This window comes from Rattus norvegicus, chromosome 2, assembly GCF_021556685.1.
Source record: "Rattus norvegicus strain SHRSP/BbbUtx chromosome 2, alternate assembly SHRSP_T2T, whole genome shotgun sequence".
In the NCBI taxonomy this organism is placed as follows: domain Eukaryota; kingdom Metazoa; phylum Chordata; class Mammalia; order Rodentia; family Muridae; genus Rattus; species Rattus norvegicus.
The window spans coordinates 122,152,323-122,172,409 of NC_141535.1; the positions used below are offsets into that span (position 1 = coordinate 122,152,323).

The 20,087-nt window shown below is 43.8% G+C and overlaps 1 long non-coding RNA gene and 1 pseudogene across 4 annotated transcripts in view; one reads left to right on the top strand and one right to left on the bottom strand.

Moving 5' to 3' along the window:
- LOC108350243 (uncharacterized) overlaps positions 1-20,087 on the top strand; it is a 302,908-nt gene that overhangs the window by 245,863 nt on the left and 36,958 nt on the right. Inside the window, exon 1 of one of the 4 annotated variants that reach the window (XR_015674424.1) lies at positions 6,883-7,093. The exons of the other annotated variants lie outside the window; for them this stretch is intronic. This is a non-coding gene — a long non-coding RNA (uncharacterized LOC108350243). Of the gene's footprint in view, positions 1-6,882; positions 7,094-20,087 lie in introns of those variants that run through there. 4 annotated transcript variants of the gene reach the window in all.
- On the bottom strand, positions 10,479-17,492 carry Phgdh-ps5 (phosphoglycerate dehydrogenase, pseudogene 5; annotated as a pseudogene).

The following is a 20,087-nucleotide window of genomic DNA, read 5'->3' on the forward strand; positions in this document are numbered from 1 at the left end:
TGGGAAATTGCCTTGATTGTTGATTGACATGAGATTGCCTTGATTGTTGATTGACATGAGATTGCCTTGATTGTTGATTGACATGAGATTGCCTTGATTGTTGATTGACATGAGATTGCCTTGATTGTTGATTGACATGAGATTGCCTTGATTGTTGATTGACATGAGGTTGCCTTGATTGTTGATTGACATGAGATTGCCTTGATTGTTGATTGACATGAGATTGCCTTGATTGTTGATTGACATGAGATGATCCATTCCACTGTGGGCAGTGCCATCCCTGGGCAGTTCCTCCTGGGTAATATAAGAACGCTGACTGAGTGTGAGCCAGAGGGAGCAAGGCAGTGAACAGCATTCCCTGTTCCCTCCAGGCTCTGCCTGCCGGTTCCTGCCTCTAGGTTCCTGTTCTGATTTCATTTGGATGGTAAGCTGAAAGTATAAAACTAAATAAACCCTTTCCTTTTCCAGTTGTTTTGGTCAGACTGTTTTGCTAGAAAGGCACCGAATAGTAGGTTTCCCCTTAAGTTCTTGTCTTCAAGTCCTGAAGCTTCTGCTCTCTGGGCCCTTGACAGGTACAGGTGGTGAGTTGCTAGGAAACCTATTGCATGGTGTGAAGGCTCTCCCATCATACATGATCTAGTGTGGACATGGGCCTAGAGAAAATTACCATTCCTAGTTTCACTCTTGGAGAGGGCGAAGTACCACATATACTAGGCAAGTACACTGTAACTGAGCTGTATCCCCACCCCCATATGTGACAATACTGTTACCAGTTCTGTAGCATGCTGGCTCCATCTCTTCTTGTGCTTATATCCCATGCACAATGCAGAAGGCTCTGATCTGACTGTCCATCTTCCCCTCTGGCCTCATGGGGATGTGCCCATGCTGTCCATTGTAATGGCAGAGTGGCTTTGTGTTGTTCCTTATGCATTGAGTGTTCAGGACATTTCTAGGAGTGCCTTAGCTACCTAGAGATGACCATAGATGTGGTTGGCAAAAGTTAACCTCCAGGATTTTTATTTCCTTTGGGAGGGCCCAAAAAGGATAATGGGTGTCTTACCGGCACCCAGAAAAGCAACTCTCAGAATGTATGCTCTTTGCATTGAAATCTTGCCCCTCTGCTGTATGTAGTCTTGATCATTCTCAGAATTCTGGGCTTGAAAACTAAACAAAAGCCATGATAAAGGGATAGTTGGATGAAATTATCTGGAGATGAAAGTGCAGAGAAATTTGTTGATAGTTATTTTGGGAGACCTTAGAGTTAGACAAGCTAAGGGATGAGAAATGGTTCTAGTGAAGGAATTTGCTCTTTGGCTGTAGACTGGTGGTGCTGACTGAGCCCTGGGGAAGCGCTATAAAAAGACACTTCATGGAGATGCTCAAGTGCCTGGTAACCGTTCAGCTGAAGCCCCGTGTTTTCGGGGATTGAAAACTGCAGTAGTAACAACCCAGAGTTAGGAATGGCTGCTGTAAAGGCCGCTATTTCTGTTTTGGAACTATAAACATTGATTCTTTCATTCTGAAAATATTTAAAAGATTGTGTTGAAATGTTGTCTGTGCTCAGCAATAACTGAAAATACTATGCTGAGGCTAATCTGAACGCTTTCTACATAATAAATCCTAAGATACGCTTCTGATCGGCGGGCCCAAGGCAAATAGCTCTTTATAAACTTTTCTAAAGTTTCTAATCTTCCTGCCAAAATGGAAGTTTCCTTATTTGCTTAGAGCTTATTGTTTATTTTTTTATGCAGTGCTAGATGTTGGACGCAAGCAAAGATAGTTTACAACAGTGGGGAAATAGCAAAAGTGACATCTGGAGCCCTGTTCTGGAAAACACTGAGGTCAGTGGTGAAGCACTGTGTGCTCATGTTTTCTAAGGAGTAGATGATCTTGGGAGGAAGGAGGGAGAGATTAAAGGTCTACAGGGAGGAGAAGAGAACTCAGGAAGTTATGCTGTTGTGCTGGTCAGAGTTGTCTGTATTAGATGATGTCTCTGGGGCAGAGTGAGGGACAGTGCCTGTAGAGGGAGGTATCGTGGCTAGCAGGACCTTCCTGTCTTGCCTTTTTTCCCTTTCTGCATCTCCTTCCTTCATTTTGATTTCACATACTTTTAGGTTCTGGGTTCTGGTGTGTGACCGTGTCGCCCTCGTAAGGGCTAGTGTCCTGTGATTGCTCACCTCCAGGGTTCTGGACAATGCAGTGATGCTGGTTGAAGTGTGGTGCCACGGCTCTCAACTGTGATCAAGGAGAGGATGCAGCAAGGGAGAGAGACAGACAGGAAGCAAATCCGAAGTACAGAGCACAGAGATCAATCTGGTCCTTTGCCACAACTTGGACCACAGACGCCAACATGGTTCTCAGCAGCTGCCTGGCTCAGAGACACCAACACAGCCTCAGGCAAGAGTATAGACTATGCATATCAACAATGACATGGTGCAGCCTCTCTCCACAATGTAGGCACCTCTCTGGTCCTCCATTCTTCCCATCTCTTCATTACAAATCCGTTTGTCACAATAGCACTGGAAACTGCAACATGGCCCAGCAGTTCAGTTCATAGATGGAGTAGGTGTTGGGATTGGCAGACTTGAAAAGCTGGATTGGGCCTGCTGGTCAGTCTGCCCCAGATGGTGAGCTCTCCTATCAGATAGTCCTTAACCATTTATCTGTCAATAGACATTTAGGCCGATTCGATTTCTTCTTTGTTGTTGTGCATAGTGACTTGATAATCATGGATATACTGACGTCTCCTGCGGTTGGCATCCTTCTGGTATGTACCCAACTGGGTCACACCACAGGTCTAGTTTCAGTTTTTCTGAGATGCTTCTGTACTGCTTTCTACCTGTGCTGTGTAAGGGTCTCTTTCCCCACATCCTGGTAAGCATCTATTGTCACTCGTTCTTTCTGATCAGGGTAAGGACTCACAGTGTTCTTTAACTTGGTTTAACTTGTGCTTGCCTGGTGGCTAAGGGTGGTGAACACATTCTCACAGCCTTTGGTCACTAATTCTTCATCGTCTGGGCACTTGATGTTTATTCCTTTAGCCTATTTTTTTTTCACTGGGTTGTTTGGGTTTTTAGTGGAGTTCTCTTTTCTTTCCTTTTTGTTTCTTCTGCATTCTGGATGTTAATCCTCTGTTAAAAGTGTAGAGAGCAAAGCTTCACCCTGTTCTGTGGACTGTCCCATTTCCTTTTTCTACCAGAAACCCTTTAGATCCATGCCGTTCTATTTTGTCAGCTCCTGGTGTTATTTCTTGAGCAGTAGAAAATGTTTCAGAAAGTCCATGCCTATGTCTGCATCTTAAAATGCTTTATTCTAAAAGTTCCAGAGTTTGGGGTCTCATGAGGAGGTCTTTGATCAATCCTGAGTTGGATTCTGTAAGGGTGAGAGGCATTTTCCACCTCCTCCACGCAGATGTGCAGTTTCCCCAGCACTGGCCCTAAAGAGATGCAGTCTCTGCCTTACATGCTTTTGGTGTCCTTGTCAAGAACTGGGTAACTCGGGCTGTGTGGGTTTTCTTCTGGATCCCTGGGTTCCTTTGCTCTATGGGCTTCTGACCATCATTGTGCCACGTTGATTACTTTGACCTTGTAGCTTACTCTGAGATCAGGGACCTGGCACCTTCAGCAGCGCTCTTTGTGCTTAAGATAACTTTGCTTGTCCAGGGTATTTTGTGTATCTAAGTGGATTTTAAGTTTTTTCCTATTAGAAGAAAGTTATTAGAATTTTCATGAGGACAGCACTAAATCTATAAATGGATTTTGGTCATTTTTACTACATTAGAAATTCTACTATCCCATGAATATTGGAGGTCTTTCTAACTTCTACTGTATTCGGTTTTTTTTTGTATGTGGTATATGTACAGGTATGTGTATGTGTGAATGCCTAAGTAAGTTTGTTCATATGTGTGTGTGTGTGTGTGTGTGTGTGTGTGTGTGTGTGTTTGAATGTATTTGCCTGTGAATGGTAAAGATCAGTGTCTGTGTCTTTTTCAATCACTTTTCAACTTAATTTTTTTTGAGCTGTCTTTCACTTAACCTGGAGCTCATTGATTTAGGTAGGCTGGCTGGGCAAAGAGCTTCAAGGATCCATGTGTTTCTGCTGCCCCAGGACTGGGGTCACAGATGCAGGCAAACACTCCACGATTGTATATGAATGTAAGGGTTCCGAACTCTGCTCTGTATGCTTGTTGTGTAGTGAGCTCATTCCCCAATGAGTCATCTCCCCAGCCCCTCCTTCGTTCCTTCCTGCAGTGTTTAAATACTTCCAGAGCACATGTTTTTCACTTCTTTGATTGGGTTTATCCCTAGACGGTTAATTTTATTTTTTTCAAGCTGTTATTTGTGAATGGGATTCTTTCCTGATTTTTTTCTCAACATGTTCACCATTGGTATGTAGAGAAACTCCTGGGCTTTGAATGTTGACCTGATACCCTGCTAGCTTCGAGTTTTCCTCCAACCAGTAAATGTCAACTGCAGTATGTAGTAAGTATGTTGTCTTACAAAGCCTTTATTATGTCGAGAAACATTACTTCTATTCCTAGTTTCTTCTGGGAATTTATCATGAGGGGATTTTTTTCCTGCACCTACGGAGAAGATTATGCAATTTCTGTCTTTGTGTCTACTGATATATTTATCCTTATCTTGAGTGTCCTTGTATTCCTGGAATGAAGCTTACTTGGTATTGGTGCATAATCTTTTTGATATGTAGCTGAACTCAGTTTGAAAGTATTTGAGAGTTTCTGCATCTATGACTAACAGGGAGATTTCTCCTGTGATTTTCCCCTCCCCATCCTCTCACTATTCCTCCTTCCTTTTCCCTCCATCTCTCCCTCCCCTCCTCTTCTTCCTCTTTTCTTTTCTTCAATCTCCACCCCTCAACCCAACATTCTATCCTTATCTGGTCCTGGTCCCAAGGTAAAGCTCCCTTCATAAAGTGAGTATGACAATGTTCCTTCTATTTGTAGTTTAAGCAATAGCTTGAGAAACACAGGTTGTGAGTTCTTCTATAAAAGTCCAATGGGATTCAGTGGTGAATCCACCTGGGCCTGAGATTTTTTTCAACTTGGGAGACTTTTTCTTACTGCTCCAGTCTCATTGCTTGCTACTTAACTGCTCAAGTTGTTTATTCTTCCTTGGCTTTATTGTGTCTAAGAGTCTTTCTGTTTCTTCTGGAATCTCCAATTGATGGGAAAGTACATGTGATGTCTAATCTGATGCTAACTTGACCGGATCTGGAACCAGCTAAGAGACACTCCTCTGTGTGGATCTCTGAGGGAACTTCCTGGAAGGATTAATGTAGGTGAGAGGAGGCTCCTTCTGAGTGGAGCCTCTACGTGCCTGCCTGCCTTCTCTCCATGCTGTCCTGGCTCTGTCACAGCTGTCACTAGCCTTTGCTGACATTGGAGCCAACCTCTTTGGCTTCTAACATGGACTAAAGAGCTCTGGCTTCCCAGAAACCCTTCAGGCATTCAGTGCCAGATTGAGACTTTTGGAGCATCCAGCACATTGTGCGAGCCAACCTAGTATATCCCTTTTGTAATAACTACTTACTGTATTAGGTTCCTTCTTTAAGGAAACTTGACTAGTGTGATATGTTTATGTTATATCAATATGTCTTACCGACCCTCTGAGATTCCATCAACGTCTACCATAATCTCCCCCTTCCTTTCTAATTTTAATATTTTGGATCCTCTCTCTCTTTTAGAGTTGGTTTAGATCTTCTGATTTTTCACCCATTCGTCACCATCTTAGAGACAAGATATGTCACTGTCATTATGAAAGGAACGATGCCTTATCTTTTCTAGAATGTTTGGTGCAATTTTGAACAGCAGACAGAGACATAGAACAGACATGCATGCAGGAACCCTGACGGAACCCTAGAACTCCACACTATAGGTTGCTCTCTGTGGCTCGCACGTTGTGGAACTTCCTCCCCTCGTCCTCCCCTCGTCAACACGTCGATTCTCCGGCTGTAAAGACTGCCTTTGACACAAGGTTGAAGCTGTGTGCCTGCAGCTTGCAGAAAGCAGAGGAGATAATGTCAACTTTAATTCCTGTGTTTTTCCAAACACAAAGATTAGGCCAAAGGTCACAAGTGGAAATGAAATAAAAATGGAAAACAGATGTTAGGAAGCCCACTAGTAATGGAAACACAAGAGGCAATGAAAGTTACTGAAAGGAAAACACAGCTAAAAACATGCACACAACCCAGAGAGCAGGGTCTTAGGGAGGTTTTGTTTTCATAATGATGTGTTTTAAAAAGCCTGACTTTTTAAGATTTCCTACAGTGATTTAATTTCTTATATTTTCTTCCTTCCCTATCTAGAGGAAGAATTCAGCAGATGGCAGAAAACACTATCTCCAATACCCTGAATAGTCAATGTACCCCAAGTGCACACACTGTCACAACCGGAGTTCAGCTGAAAAGGGACATTTGTCTTCCAATTGGCAGGTTGCCACTTTCAAAGGTGCATCGATTCTTAAGCCAGCTTCCTGTTCAGATCTGGGCCTGAGACCTGGGCGTCATCAGGGACAAGTCTGTTCTGGGAGAACAGCTGCTGAGGCAGAATTTCATTTAGATTACAATGCACGTCACAATTGTCGTTCTTTCCTCCTCTCTGTATTTAAAAGGAAGCTCTGTGTTTCTGTGTGTGTGACTTTTATAGCGGATCCCCAGCCAATAAAAAAAAAAAAACAAACCAAAAAACAAAAACCAAAAAACAAGATGTTAGAAAGTCAGTGGAAATACCTAACTCTATGTGTGATAGTTTGGAATGCTATAAACAAATATGCATCGAACATCTAGAATCTGCCCTGAGCTTTTGCCTGTGTTATCTTTTAAAAAGTCAGACGAGTCATAAACCAAAACCAAAACCAAAACCAAAACCAAAACCATATTGTAACACGACTGAGAACATTCTAGCATTTAAAGTAAAACCAGAGGAGAGAGACAACTAAACATACCCATCCCCCAGCATGGCTTCCTACCCACAGGCTCCCAGGGAGGCTTCCTGGGGCCTCCGTGCATCTGTGCTGGCTAATATCGACCAACTGACTGAGGATGGCAGAGGGGAGCTGGCACACCTCGGCGGCAGGTATGTAATTAAGAGGAGGTAATTAAGGATCATTGCTGGGTGTGCTGACAGTAGGCATGTAATTAGGACAGAAGAAGAGTCAGAGCAGGAGCCAGGACATGAATGCCAAAGAATGCTCGGAAACCTGGACCCTAAAATCACTTCCTCTGCGGGAGGCGGGTCATTCCAGACTTGTGCATTCAGAGCTGTGCTGGCATGGACCAAGGATGAGCCCAGAAACGTTGCGTCCGGCCTCGGCAGCCTTAGCAAATCATCTAGTCATTTCATTGCTCATCCCGCCCTCCCAGACACGGTCCAAGACATTCCAGTTTTTATGTGCGTTTGTATTTTCTCAGGAATAGACACATTTACAGGAAGGGTTTAACCATAGTTCAGTTTATTTACGATCCTCTGGTTAAATGTTAATAGCCTCAAGTCAAGGATCTAACGCAAGAACTCGGAGCCTGGGATTTTGCAGGCTGTGTTTAGTGACCGCTCAACAGCATTAACATCCATCTGTTTATTTCATTTTGTTTTATTTTGAATTACACATGTGGAGGGGATTGGGAGGTACATGCCCGTGAGTGCAGGTGCCCATTGGAACCCAGAAGTTCATGTCAGATTCCCTGAAGATGGAGCTATAGGTGGTTGTCAGATGCTTGACAGGGATAATGGGAACTGAATTCAGGTCCCCTTTTGAGATCAGAAAGGATTCTTAACCACTGAGCCATCTCTCTAGCCTCTCTCTTCAGGTCATTGAATACTAGGCACCATTCTGAAGACTGTCCGTGAGCTAATCCCTTTAATCCTTATGAGACCAAAGCCTGGCAGTTTCTGTCAGTAGCATCTCCCTTCTTAAAGCGAACATCTAGACAGGGTCACATCACGTAATTTGCCCTGGGTCACATGTCTGATGAGTGGCTGAGTTGGGAATATTTCCTAAATGTGCTTTCCTGGCCACCGTACTGTGTCTTTATCTTTTCGGAGTTTCCATGGAAGTCCTTTTGTGACTGTTTCCTTATTAGGGGTCAAAGTTGTTAGATTAGATCATTATTGTTTATTTGTATGAGGGATGGGATTCCCCCCAGTTTTCTAAGTCATCTTAATGTACCAGATAAAGAACTTGAGCTGCCACACATGTGGCTTCACATGCCATCTACTATCATTCTTTTTTGTGTGTTCTTTGTCAAGTCCTCTGCCGGAGCATGGCTAACTCATTGTCCCAAGTTACAACCAAACTTTGATGAGGTAGAATTCAAGCTTGAATTTAAAAGTTAGGCACTGATCGAAGATGCCTAACAAAGATAGTGTCTGCTCCAAGAGCATCCCAGGAGTTTATGAGTACTGAAGGGACAGGAATGGAAAGCTCAAGATGACTGGGAAATTCAGTAAGGAGAAGCAAAGAGTCATCACAGCATGAAGCAAAAGGAACAAACTAAGGAACTGCAGAAGCAGCACACCCCTGTACCTCCTCCACAGAGACTGCAGAACTAGAGGAAGTTCACCATATATTGATCTTGCCTCAGACACCAGTAATCTTTATTAAGACATAACAACATTATTCCATAATTATCCTCTTCCGGTTGGCCAGCTGTAGTCACTGAAGGCAGATTAACTAGAACCTGATGGGTTTTAACCCCTGTTCAACATTGCTGCCTAAATGCTATAATTATACAGGGTACTGAGGTGACATTCATCTTATACTTAGACGTGGTCCCGGATAAGTTCACCTTCAGTCTTCAGGCTGAACTTTCGGCCAATGGGCTTTGGCCAGTGTGGGAAGGAGTGGAAGGTTGGGGGACAGGGGAGGAAAGAAGACGAGAGAGAGAGCGCCTGGGAAGCTAAAACTTTCAGAAGACCAGAAGCAGCTCTCCGGAGTAGACTTTCAGAACTACTGGGGACTAGCCTTTCCCAGGTAGAGCAATTTCCACCCACAGAAGCCTGGGCATCTTGCCCTATGGCATGCAAGTATCTTTCTGTTTGCCCATTCTGTCCATGAACTCCTGATATAATGAATTTTTCATCAAGTTGGAAAAACAATTTCTGTCCTATTTTTCCCTTTTAGAGGAAACAGATTCCCTTAATATGAGTGCCGGCTCATTTCCCTTGTGAATTCCGACTGGGAGCACATTCCTGGACGGCAGTCTACCAAACAGAAACAGGCTTCTGGAGAATGGCCTAGTATTCTAAAAATTTTAATGACCCAGAAGCAAAAATATTTTTGGTCCTTAAGTTCTAGATATAAATGCTTAACTTCAGATTTCAAGGGCCAAGACTTCTAAGATAGGATAGTTGGAAATCAGCCAAGTATGAGTGACGTAGACAGTGTTTGTTAATAGTTGACGAAGAATTCCTGAAGTCACTCACTATTAACTGGTTTGAAATGCTTCCCTCTAGGTCTTTGGAACTCTGCAGCACCATACAAATGTTTCCTTGAGGTAAAAGACTCTCAGTTGAGTAAAATTAGTTTCTATCAATCAGATTCTGTGTCTGGACTTTTGGAAGCACATTCAGATGCCTCTGCATTCCCTGTGCCCCACACTCCCTTACCAAGGAATTGTGCTACCTGTGTTCTCCTAGTGAATTCCCATTTGTCCATCAAAGTGCACATGGGGGCCATACTCTGGGGAGGTTCAGTTGCCACCTCTCTTTTTCTTTACCTCAGTGATTAATTGCATCTTCAGTTTGCGGTTCATATTCTTTCTGCCTCTTTCATATCTCATATCACACTTAAAATTATTACGGGATGACTGGTCATTCTCCAGCTAGCCCACGCACAGGATGATGGGCTTTTAGTGTATACTGGACCCATGGGTAATTGTCCACCTTAAGGAATGTTGTTCTAAAGGCAAAGGCCAGGATTGCTTTGTGTTGCTAGCACTTGAGCCTTTCAAAGTATCCAAGAGAACTGTGTTTTCTAACCCAAGAGGTGATTAGATGGTGGCCTTGCTCTTGGGAGTGTATGGGAATTCTTTCTTCTGTTTGCCATGTGTGGTGGGAAAGAGAGACACCAGAAAAAGATGTACAGGAGAGAGAGAGAGAGAGAGAGAGAGAGAGAGAGAGAGAGAGAGAGAGAGAGAGCATGTGTGTACGTGTGTGTATGTGTGTGTGTGTGTGGGGTGTCCATCCATCCATCCATTCTCTTGCTCTTCTCTGCTGACTGTTGGAAGTTGGGGAGAACAGAGCAGAGATGGTAATGGGTTTTCTGAATCCACCTGCTATTTCTGCTGCAGAGACAATGCTGAGATTTCTGGGACCTCTCCATATTTCTCCAGTTCTCCTTTTTTACATTCAGGCAAGCTCCACAGAGGAACCCTGAACTTTTTGGTGGTCATGTATTTTCTTTTTTTCTTTTTTCTTTCTTTCTTTCTTTTTTTTTTTTTGGAGTTAGATTCTTAACTAGATATTAGTTCAGGTCACAGTGAGCGGGTTTCCTCAGAAGAGCCTGAGGGGCTGGGACCGCTGAGCCCCTGGGGCAGAAGCAGAACTGGAAAGCTTCACAAACTTGCTGCTTCCATGCATTCAGACTGGGCAGCAGGGAGGAGAGGCTCATGATGTGCCAGGTCTCTCTGTTGGATACTTTGGAGGTCTGGTAGCAGCTGTACCCCTGCCTCTGCCAGTAGGCTGATCATAGTGGGCAGCATTACAGGATTGGAGGGCTGAGCCTGGAACATGAGCAGGGGCTGGCCTCTGCGTAGTGGCACCTCTGGCCTGAAGATAGCTCCATTGAGCACCTGCAACATTGGTGTGGTGCCCTGGACCAAGCCCACAGCTTGGTAGGGGGCACCAGCCAAGGCCACAGTCAGAAGGCATTCCCTGCTGCCCTGCTCTCCTGGGACACCAGGACTATGGGAGGTGGTGACATTGAGGCCAGCCTCTTTCACCAGTAGCTTAGTGTTCACCAAGTTCACATCTGCCTGTTTTGATGCTTCTCTTAGAAGGCCGACGATGACTGCAAGGTTCAGGCAGGTCCCAGCATTCTTTGGAGATGTTCCTTGTGTCACCACCTGGTTCCCTTTAGAGGAACCAGCCCAGGCATGCATCAGCATGCCCAATGCTTCTGCCAGACCAATCCAAGTCTTGGTATATGGAGAGAAGGCACTGGTAGAGATTTCCCCTTCACCATGTCCATGAACTGGACTGTGATTTCCTCCCCACAGCGGCTCTGGGCCTCCTTGGTGTTGGCGCCCAGGTGGGGACAGCTGATGACATTCTCGTGGTCCACTAAGGCCTGGTCCCGCGGTGGTTCTTCTGTAAACACATCCAGTGCAGCACTAGCACACTGACCAGACTGCAGGGCACGAAGCAGGGCACCTTCATCCACAATGCCTCCTCGAGCACAGTTCACCACCTGCACACCTTTCTTACACTGGGCAAAGGTGCTATCATTGAGCGAGCCTGTGGTGGAGGGCAGGTTCAGGGTATGGACAGTGATGAAGTCACAGAGAGGCCAGATCTCCTCTAGTGGCAGCTGCTGGACACCAAAGGAGGCAGCGACTTCTGGAAAAAAGATGGGGTCATAGCCTACAGTCTTCATTCCAAAGGACTGCATTCGGGTGGCCACCTCTCTTCCAATTCTGCCTAGGCAAAGAATTCCCAGTGTCTTCCCATTCAGTTCTGTCCCCATGAACTTCTTCTGGTCACATTTGCCATCCTTCATCGAAGCCGTCGCCTGGGGGATCTGCCTGGCCAGGCACATGATCATTCTACAGGTGAGTTACGCAGCACTGAGGCTATTTCTGTCAGGGGTGTTCATGACTAGGACGCCCTTCCTCATGGCAGCCTCCAGATCCACATTGTCCATGCCTGTACCAGTCCTGCCCACCACCTGGAGCTTCTCTGCCACGTTGATAACATCAGCAGTGACTTTAATAGTTGACCGGATGATAAGGCCTTCACAGTCCTGGAGTTCTGCTATCAGCTCCTCCTTGCTCAAGTTCTGCTTCTCCACCACCTGCAGCCCTCCATCTTGCAGTATCTTCCTGCAGCAAGGGTCCAGGCTGTCACTGATGAGTACTTTGCGCAGATTTGCGAAGGCCCTTGCTAGAGCCAGGCCTTAGAATTGGTTGCTCTGGTGGGCAGAAGCACTTAGCACAGGAAACTGCAGGCAGGACTGACTCTGGTGACTGGGCCGGTCATGTATTTTCTATGCAGGGGAATATTTACTAGGCCTGTAGAAAACTAAGGCTTTATTACTAAAAAGCCGCCTTTTCTTTTGTATTAATTTTAATTAACTGATACTTGTACACATTTATGGAATATTATGAGAAGTTTAAATGTACTCATACACTGGGAGTTGATCAAAACAGGCTCATTAACATATTTGTCTCAAATACTATTTCTTTATAGTGCCAATTCTAAAATATCTACTTTTTTAGTTATTTTGAAACACTGAATATATTATAACAAACTGCAGTCACCAAGCAACAAACGCAAAAACAGACAAATGGGATTGAATTAAACTAAAAAGCTTCTTCCAGGCTTAAAAATAAGAACAAAACCAAGCCAAAAAGACAACCCACCTCCTCCAAAAACCACAGCCAAAACCCAAACAAACAAACAAACAAACCCCCAAAACCAGCACAGTAAAGATGTAACTCACAGACTGGGCGAAAATGTTTGCAAATTACACTCTAGATAAGGTGTTAATATCCATCATATACAAACTTCTCAACAAGGACCAAAATGTCAAATATAAAAATAGACAAAGAACCAAAATAGAACATCCACGAAGGCCAGTGGATGACTAAAAAAAAGCTGAGTAATATCAAGTGATTCAGAGGGAATGGGTTTAAGGTAGGAAGACTACACATTGAAAACCTGGCAGTTGAGCAAGATTTTCTTTTAAGTCGAAAGAGCAGAGGATGGTTGAGTGCCCAGAACCACCATACAATTGAAGCAAGACTCTTTCCCTCAGAATGGAACCACAGGGTGGACAAGATGATCAGCAGTAAAGGTGCGAGTCGCCAAGTCTAACACATTCAAACCCCAGGACCAAGACGGAAGGTGGGAATCAACTATAACAAGTCATATCCTTATGCCATATCTGCGGGCCGTGCATGTGTGTGCCCACCCCTCATGAAATAAATACATTTAAAAAGTGGAATCATGTACATGCAAAGGGGTACTTATGACTTTGGGCGTAAATTAGTCCATGGGTGAAATGTCAAAGGAACTTGAACAGCAGGATAAAACCTACATAAGCTCCCAAGGACTAAACCACCATCCCAAGAGTACACAGGGACAGACCTGTGGCTCCAACCGCATATGTAGCAGAGGATGACTTGTTGGGCATCAATGGGAGGAGAGCCCCTTGATCCAGTCAAGGCTAGATGCTCCAGTGTGGAGAATGTCAGGGCGGGGAGGTGGGAGGGACTGGGTGGGTGAGGGAGCACTCTCATAGAAGCAGGGGGAGGGATGATAGGATAGTGGGTTTCTGGAGGGGAAACTGGGAAAGGGGATAACATTTAAAATGTAAATAAAAACATCCAATAAAATAAAAAATAAAATAATAATAATTTTAAAAAAGAAAGAAAAGTTACATAGTCATGAGAGGACTGCTACTTGACGGAAGCCCAGGGAAGAATCTTTCAGTCAGAAAAACAAGCATATAGAGAAATGCAAAGGAAAGACGATTGTGACCCCCGGGAACATGGGCAAAAAGACTGAAGACAGGTAGGCAGGAACTCCTGGTGCTCAGAGTTGGCGTGGCTTTCTGCAGCTCTCTAGGGATATGGGTGCTGATGCTGAAGAAGGCCATTGCAACACATGGGATGGGGATGTGGCCAAACCCAGGGTTTTGAAGGATCAGACAAGTGATTGTACAATGGAAAGGGGATGAAATTCAAAGCGGAAGGACCATTGGAAATTTTCTTTTTGTTTTTCTTTTGATGTTTGTTGTGGTTCAGCTGACTGCTGAGAAAGTGGCCGGGAACCAAGATGTAGAGTCAATGATATATGTAAGCAGTGAGTGGCTGAGTGCATAGGAAACGGAACTTGTGAGTGTTAAATATGGATGGGAGAAGGGAGTTTGGAACAGGTTTGGCTTCCTTAGGCTATTCAGGCAGAAAGGTCTACAGTATTAGAGGTCTGAGGGCATTGCATCTTGGAAGTGAATTGAAAGTCTGACTGGGGAAATCTTAACAGAGGAGTGGCACATGAGCTGGGTGAGTCGACTGGCCTCCAGAGACCAGAGCAGCCACCTCTCCAGAACAGGTCCAGGGGTCAGCAAAGCCCCTGGAAGAATTGTTGAGGTATAAGAGGGAAACCCAGAGGAGACAGAGCTACAGAGGCTGAGAAAGAACAGAGCCTTTCCAGGGGGAGTGCTCACCATTGTCACACACACACACACACACACACACACACACACACACACACACACACCTCAGACTGTGTTGGATGGAATAATCCCTTGGTGATTTCTGGTGAGCAAGAGTTAAGTAAGTGAGCTGAGATGTGAGATGGCCAGGAAAAAGCAGAGCTTGTATGTCCTGGACAGCAGCTGAGCTAGGGTGGCATGTGTGGCAAGTAAAGAATATACTTTACATGCTTAGCACCCCTGTTTGACTGATTCATCACTTTGCCTTACTATGCTCTGAAAAACTACATTCAGAGGCTAGGAAGATGGCACATCAGGTAAAAGCATTTGTTAAGCAAGCACGAGGACCCAAGTTCAATTCACCAGAATGCATGCAAAATGGTATGGTCATATATATTATATAGTGATATATCATATATACTGTGGGTCATGTATACTGTAATCTCAGTGCTGGAATGAGAGCAGAAACAGGAGAATGGCTGGGGTTTGCTGGTCAGTGGCTTAGCTCTGGGTTTGGTGAGAGACCCTGTCTTAAGTTGGAGAGTGATAGGGACAGACATTCAACACCCTCCTCTGGCCTCTGTGTGTGTGCAAGCCTGTGAACCCAGACATATCCATGTGCGTATATGCCACACACAAGAGGAAAAAAACAGAAAAAGTTAAGAGTTTAATACCTAACTTCATATTCATATTGAACTTCTTGAATTAATCAGCCAATACCTGTTGTGTTGAGTAGACATCTGTTTGCGTTGATCCTAGGGTGCTGAGTAAGGGTGACCACTGTTCAGTCAGACTAGAATCTAATCAACCTTATTCATTTTATATTCATATCATGCCGTCCAGACATCACACTATGCTATGATGAAACACCACGACTGAGAGCAAGTTGGGGAGGGAAGGGCTTATGTACTCTCATACTTTAGGTCACAGTCCATCATTGAGAGAAAGCAGGGCAGGAACTCAAGTGGGAACTGAGGTAGAGACCAAGGAGGGATAAAGCTTACAAGAACTTGGTAAACTTCTGTTCAGCTAGCTTTCTCTTGTAGGCCAGGCCTGCCTGCCTAAGGATGGTACTATCTACAGCGATGTTGTGTGACAAAGCACTTCCAGAGAGATGCAATACACACCTCTACTCACCCCAGTTAGGAAGCCATGACAGAACAAAGTGTGGATGCCACTAAAGTTTTATGGGGTTTAGTTATAGGAATATGGGTAAGGAGTTATTTACAGGAGCAGAAAGGACTCAAAGACATCTGCATCACCAAAACCCACCCACCCCAGCATGGGTGTTAGCTCATAAAGCTGGGAACTTGGAGCACACTGCACAGCCTGCAGGCAGCTCAACAGGTTGGAAAGTGTTCTTTCCAAGTGACTCAGTTGGTCTACACCTTTCCCTGGCAGCTCATTCGGTTTCTGCTTCTTCCAGGCAACTTGGCTTCTATGAGTCTTCTTTTCAGTTTAGTTTGTTTGAGAGTTACTCAGTCACTTGGCTTGTTTACCCTGGAAAGGAGGGGGCTAATGAATCTGGTTGGTTTCAGAGACTTCCTGGACCTATTTTGAGTTGTTTATTTGTCTTGCTTAAGGATCTTCCATGTCAAATGAACTGTTCCAATCTCAGGAAACAGTTATACAACAAGGACCAGGCCCTCTTCCACCAATCATCAGTCAAGACAATTCCTAACAGACATACCCACAGGCTAATCTGATGAAAGCAATTCCTCTTTCCAGGTGACTCTTAAAATGTGTCAAGTAAACATTAAAGACTAACCATCATGCTCTCTGGTGGCTGTGGAGTGTGTTAATGCCATTTGTCTTCTCCAAACTCCCAAATCGCTGTCACTTAGGCTGAAAATTCTCCAAAATGTGAATTACAGATCTGTCTATCTTTCCTGAATATAAACATAGTAATAGGAAGAGTGTTACTGACTTGGGAATGTCCAACTACCTGTAAAAATCTTGATAGAAAGATATAGTATGCAGGAATGAAACGAAAAACCATTGTCCAAGAAATTTCAAGTACTACTCGAAAGTGTTAATGGAATACCAAAAGGAAGAAATGAAGAGAAATATATAGATGAGCTATATAAACATTCTATCTTATGGAAGTATTTGAAGGACCATTTGAATGATTAGATAATTATGATAGAAGTTTCTGGAAATGGTTGTATTAAAAAAAAGAATACTATTGTTTTAATTGCTAATCAGTACTCAGTTTTCATTTTTTTGATATTTATTTTGGAGCCTTTTCCATTGGATGGAAAAAAAAACACTCAAAAACAAAAACAAAATAAAAAAAGAAAAGAAAAAAGTCAAGAAAACAAGATAAATAACCAGGAAATGAGTTTGTCCAAAGTAGAGTAATTTAGTTATTTTTTTGAAGACTGATGCTTAAGAAAATGGTATTCCATGGTAAATGCTTTGTTCACTTACCCTACAATTCCATTACAGCCATTTTGAAGGACTAAGAGAAACAGGCTAGAAGTTATTAATAGGCATTTTATCTCTACGTGATACAAATATAGGCCAGATCAGACCAGACTAAAAGCAGATAAATGAAGGTTTATTAGGTTTATTGGGGTCATTGGTCCCAAGGAATGGGGACAGGGAAGTTCCATGTCAGGGTTAAGGCAAGGGGGTTTTATAGATCTTAAACAAAGGGTGATGACGTGTTGGCTAGGAGCTGACGCTGTGCCCATATATGATCAAATGTTGAGTCTCTACACAGGCACCCTTAGGTGGGTTGCAAGAAACACAAAGGCAAGGGGTGAAGATGTGTCAGTCAGGAGTTTTCTCTGTGCAGTGGGATTGAAAGGAGGACAGATGGGGTTTCCCAGCTAGTGCAGGGCAAGCAGGGGTTCCAACCAGACAATTTGCTTACCTGTTCTACAACTCCATTACAGCAGTCTCGGAGGGCTCAGAGATACAGGCTGGAAGTTACATCTAATTTCACCATAACCTTGAATGTAGCTATTTTTAGCCTAACTAAGGAGGACTTGAGCTGTCCTTGTGAACTGTTGGCCTCTTGTTGAAAATAAATGTTTCTAACGACAAGCTCATTCAAGGCTTCTCTCAGATATTCTTACCTTCATCTTCCTCAGCCATTGGGAGGCTGCCCCAGTGGCCATGGCTAGTGGCAAGCTTCTACCTGAGTTACTCAATACTGCCTCGCAAACACATTCTGGTTGCTATAGTTTTGAGTTCCTATTAAGCAGTTGATTTAGCAGTTGAGTTATTTCTGTTATGAGGCAGTATATTGCACTTCGTAGAAAATCCCCTATGAGGCACCATCCCAGGGCAGGTGTCCCATGTGACTCTGGACATGGGACTTTAGGAGACTATAGCACTTGCAAAGTTAGACATTAAGGTCACTCCATCCTGCTGCTCTCCCATCCTGGCAGCAGCATCTGCCTCATGTTTCGAGGAAACTGTTCTCGCCTCATCCTGTGAGCATGTCATCTATCCAAGAGGCAGGGAGGAAAGAAGTATGGTAGCTTCCTTCACTGATATTTCCAGAAAAATCATACACATTTTCATTTACATCTCATTAGATGAAACTTCATGACAAGTCTACGCATAGCTGCTGAAGTGTCTGGTACATAGGCCAGAAAACAATCTTAAATGTTGTTCCTGGAGCTATCCACCTCATTTTTTGTTGGCTTAGTTCTAGGCTGGCTGGACCATGAGCCCTAAAGATCTGCCTTTTTTCATCTTCCTAGATCTGCTTTGCAGACATGGATCACCATGCCTGGCTTTATTTTCCTATCACCCTGAGTTCTGAAGCTCACACAGGATTCATGCTTGCACGACAGACACTTTTTTGATTTGATTTTCTTCCCCAGTCCAGGCAATAGTATGCCTGATATATCATTTCTTTTTTTTGTCACTATAACCAAATACCCAACACAGACAACTTAAGAAAGAAAGGGCATATTTCAGCTCACATTTGTAGGATATTCTTCATCATGATGGAGGAGACATGGTTGTCTCTAGGTTGTGGCTGCAAGAGGGTGAGGCTGCTTGCTCAGATCTCTGCACACCATGGGACAGAGATAGGAGAGGAAATGGTGCCTTGTTATAACTCTCAAAATCCTCCCTCAGTGACCCACTTAATTTAGCAATGCACTACCTCTAAAGGTTCCACAACTTCCCCCTGGAATCATCATCTGGGAACCAAATGTTCAAACACATGAGCCATTGGAGACATTTTATATTCAAATCATGGCACTCTGATAAGCTCTGAGGACTCCAGACTAAAGAAGGAAGCAATGGAGATGGAAGACAGCTATTACGCAGTATTGAAGTGAAAGTTGGGACTACAGAAATGAGAGAAGAGAATCAACATTAGATAGTACTGTTCAAAGTTCTCTCAGAAATGCTGTGAGGTCTATTGTGTGTTCCCTGAAGTGGCTGAGTTGCCTTTAAACAAAGCTCCTGCCGACTGGGTTTTGATGTCTTGTTTCTTTTGGGCGCTACTGTTTTCCACTGGCATGAGATCTGTACTGGTTTCTCACAGTCTGGTGTGTGAGAGAGGACTCTGCTTGGGTGTAACCTGAGCAATCTTTGGGAAACCCCTTCCCAGCAGCCATGCGGGAAGCCACGTCGGATGGGCTGAACGGTAGACTGGGAAGAGAGTTGAGATGATCTGTTAGTATTTTGAAAGGGCTCCTGAAGCTCACAGGCTAATTTTCTCTTATATTGAGCAATGCTTACTGATTGAGACTTCCTAAAGAACCAACCTATAGCTGTTTTGAATAGAGGTTGAAAGCCAATGTTGGTTGTAAGCAAACTTTACGATGTCCATTAATTAGCACTTCCAGGAGCAATCAACAGAGGTAAACTTGGAGTCAGATAAACAATGAAGGCTTTAGTTTGTTTGTTTAGCCTGCGTGTATCCTATGTAATATTTGGAATTCACCTGAACTAGAAAGTGCAGCTGAGTTTTTTAAAGTTCAGTGTAACTGGGTCACCTGTAGTTTATGTACTGGGACTGTCCATCTCATGCTTTCTGCTATCCGGTCTCTTTACTCTGTGCCATGGAAGCACCTTCTAACAAGGCTCTATTTCTCCACTCTATTACATCAGACTGACTTTGTGACCCATAAGACATAGCCAAAGAGACATTGTGCAAACCAGGGCATGCAGACTAAAATTCTCATGTGGTTCCCATCTTCGCTCTACCAGAACCCTACAGCTATATGTGTCAAACGTGTAACAGTTGCCAAGAGGAACCACATGGAAAGAGGAGGCCTCAGTCTGATTAAAAGAGGCCATTGCTGATCTAGGGCTCTTGGAAACCTACAGATGATTTTCAAATGAGTTAGGTGAATGAACCAGCCGGCCAAGGCACAGAATGCTGGTAGAGATGCCATACTGGAGTTGGGACCTATTATACTTTGGGGTTCATCTTCTGCACAACAATAGATAGTTGATATAGTCTCACTCAGTACAAATATTTAAAAGTGTAAAATCTTTGTACTCATATCAGGTATGGTCTGTCTCCAACAGGATGTGTAAACTAACAGTCTTCAATACAAAAATGCAAGCTATATGAAACATTTAAAAACATAGTTATACCATATAAGCATGGTCATAATGATAAAAGAAGGAAAATAACTAGAATTCAAGAATAAAAATGAATGACCAACCTTCAGGTTCAAGAATGCCGGGACTGGAAGTCATGACCAGGTGACAGGAAAG